This window comes from Trichosurus vulpecula, chromosome 4, assembly GCF_011100635.1.
Source record: "Trichosurus vulpecula isolate mTriVul1 chromosome 4, mTriVul1.pri, whole genome shotgun sequence".
Classification (NCBI taxonomy): domain Eukaryota; kingdom Metazoa; phylum Chordata; class Mammalia; order Diprotodontia; family Phalangeridae; genus Trichosurus; species Trichosurus vulpecula.
The window spans coordinates 48963126-48965984 of NC_050576.1; the positions used below are offsets into that span (position 1 = coordinate 48963126).

At 38.6% G+C, this 2859-nt stretch overlaps 1 pseudogene; it reads right to left on the minus strand.

Moving 5' to 3' along the window:
• Window positions 1–1004: 1004 nt before the first annotated feature.
• Window positions 1005–1319, minus strand: LOC118849164 (annotated as a pseudogene).
• Between the last annotated feature and the right edge of the window lie 1540 nt (window positions 1320–2859).

Genomic DNA, 2859 nt, shown 5'->3' on the forward strand with positions numbered 1-2859 from the left:
TTTCCAACTCTTGTTTGACTACATCCAGCTTATCTTGGTTCATAGATCTTACAGTCCAGGTTCCTGTGCAATATTAATCTTTGCAGCATTGGACTTTCCTCTCATCAACAGACACATCTATAGCTGAGCTTCCTTTCAGCTTTGACTCACCCACTTCATTCTTTCTGGAGCTGCTTGTAGTGGTCCCAATAGCATACTGAACACCTTCCAGTCTGAGAGACTTATCTTCTGATGTCATCTCTTTTATAATTTTAATACTATTCATGCAGTTTTATTAGCAAAGATACTGGACTGGCTTGCCATTTCCTTCTCCAGTGGATCACCTTTTGTCAGAACTCTCTGCTGTAACCTGTCCATCTGGGTAATCCTGCACAGCATAGTTCATAATTTCATTGAGCTGGGCAAATCCCTCTGCCACAACAAGGTAGTGATCCATGATGTTTAAAACGCATATCCATACCTTAAATAAAAAACAAAATAAAGCCCTCAGAGATTTACAAGTCTGAGCTTAATATCTGATTTTCATAGTAATTTTATCAACTTCCAAAAGAAGCTGCTAATAGTTACTTCAATGTCTGTACTCTGCATCCCCCTCTGTGTATACAGCTACATTATTTCCACACAAGAAAATGTAATTTTTAAAATTAAATTTAAATTTAAACCCAATTTTTGCTATTTTCAGACTTTCATCTAAGATGCTATTTACTAAGACCATGATTAGGAATGATCTTTTGGGGTTAGCATCTTCCTTCCTAGCAGCAAGACACTCACTGGCAGTGACAAATTCAAGGACATATAAACCAGTGTTATGAGATTAGAAACCCAAATCTTTGAGTGTTTAAGAGAAGTTACTGTAAAGATTCTATATTCTTTGTCTTTTCCATCTCTGACTGGGCTTAAGTCAAAAAAGAAAAGATTCATCCTCATTTGTGCTCAGGTGCTGCTTGACTCACACTTCATACAGAGAACCTATTTCTTGGATTAAGAAAATTCATTGCAAGGCTTCAGGAAAGTTTCCTTAGCTTTCCCTGGCTTTGAAATCCATAACTTTGTAGGGGAGTGCGGGCCATTGGAGGCAGGTAAATTTGGCCTTGGATAAGGGATCTGATAATGCAATCCCATTTCAATTCTATCTATACAGTGTTTAATCAGTTCTGATTCCATGAGTTTTTTTTGTTTTTCTAGAACATTCTAACTTCAATTATAATGTGTGGCTTTTCTCTGATGATGTCCTCCATCTGCCCCAATGATTCATGCCACCTCCTTACAAGCTTGAAAATCCTGATACAGCCAAGAACTTCTTGTCATGTTGTTGTCATCTCACACTCATACTGTGTCCATCACTCCTACCCCCGAGCCACAGTGCCAGGGGTTAGAAGAGAGATCCAAATACAGTTATACTCTCCACACCATGAGGCCTAGGGCACCATGTGACACCCCCACAGTCTGGAAAATCTTTGTAAATTATTTTTGGTTTTCCAAAGAAGTCTGCATTTTTTTCTTTTTCTTTTTTAGAGGAGGGAAGTCAGGGCAATTGGGATTAAGCAACTTGCCCAAGGTCGTGCAGCTAATAAGTATGTCAAGTGTCTGAGGCTGGATTTGAACTCAGATCCTCCTGACTCCAGAGCTGGTGCTGTACTCACTCTGCCACCTAGCTGCCCCCTTCTTTTTCTTTTATGGAGTATTTACAGTACCTTATTGTAAAATCTGGATTAAGTATTTGATCATAGGCTCTATGTTGTCTGCTGGCCTTCATGTGTCATCTGCAGCTTCCACAAAACTCCCCAAAAGGTCCCATTTAATTTTTTATGCAGACCCACAATATATCAAAACTGTGATGGGGAAAGTCAATGTGGAAGGGATAACTTCCCCATTGCTTCCTCAATTGCTTGCAGATTGATGATGACCTAGACCCAGAATGGAAAGTTCTCCCAGATTAACTATACCCTGAGGTATGGAAAGAAAGATATAGTCAATACTACCTCTAAAGAATACTACCTGTTTTACTTAGGGCAAGTCATTAACTTCCCATGCCTCCATTTCCTCATTTGCCAAATGAGGAGGCAGATTAAATGGTCACAGATATCTGCTCAAGCACTAAATTCATGATCCTATGACGGTATGTGATTGGCGAGCCACTGTCAATCATATGTGGAAGTATTTAAAGCTTAGCCACATATTGGTTCACATTTTTATTAATGACCCAAAAAAGGCATCAGTGGTTACTCATCAAATCTGCAGATGACACAAAACTAGAGGAGATGCCTAACACGCTGAATTGAGGATTCAAAAAGATCCTACCAGCTTAGAGTACTGAGCTGGAACTAAGGCCAAGATAAAATTTTATAGGGATACATTTAAAAATTGGTCTTGGGTACAAAAAATCAACTTCAGAAGTTAAACATGGGAAAGATGTAGTTATATGCAAGTAGGTGACATAGTGGATAAAATACTGAACTCAGAGTCAAAAAGCTCAAATTCAAATCTGGTCCCAGATTTGAATGTCCCTAGCTATGGGACCTTAAGCAAGTTATTCAACCTTTATCTGCCTCAGTTTTTTCAATTGTAAAATGAGGATAATAGCACCTGTCTCATAAGGTTGATGTGAAGATAAAATTAAATAATATCCATAAAGTGCTTTGCAAACCTCAAAGTATTTATGAATGCGAGTCACTATTGTTATTAGTATCACATAGTGATTGTTCTGGGAACGATTGGGGATTTTAGTGGCCTGCAAACTCCATGTGAGTTGGAGTGGCGTGGCAATCAGAAAAGTTAATGCAGTGTTAATCTACATTAGTAAAGGCAGAGGAATATCTGTCAACAAGGGATAGAAAGATAGGTAAGACTGAGGTAAAT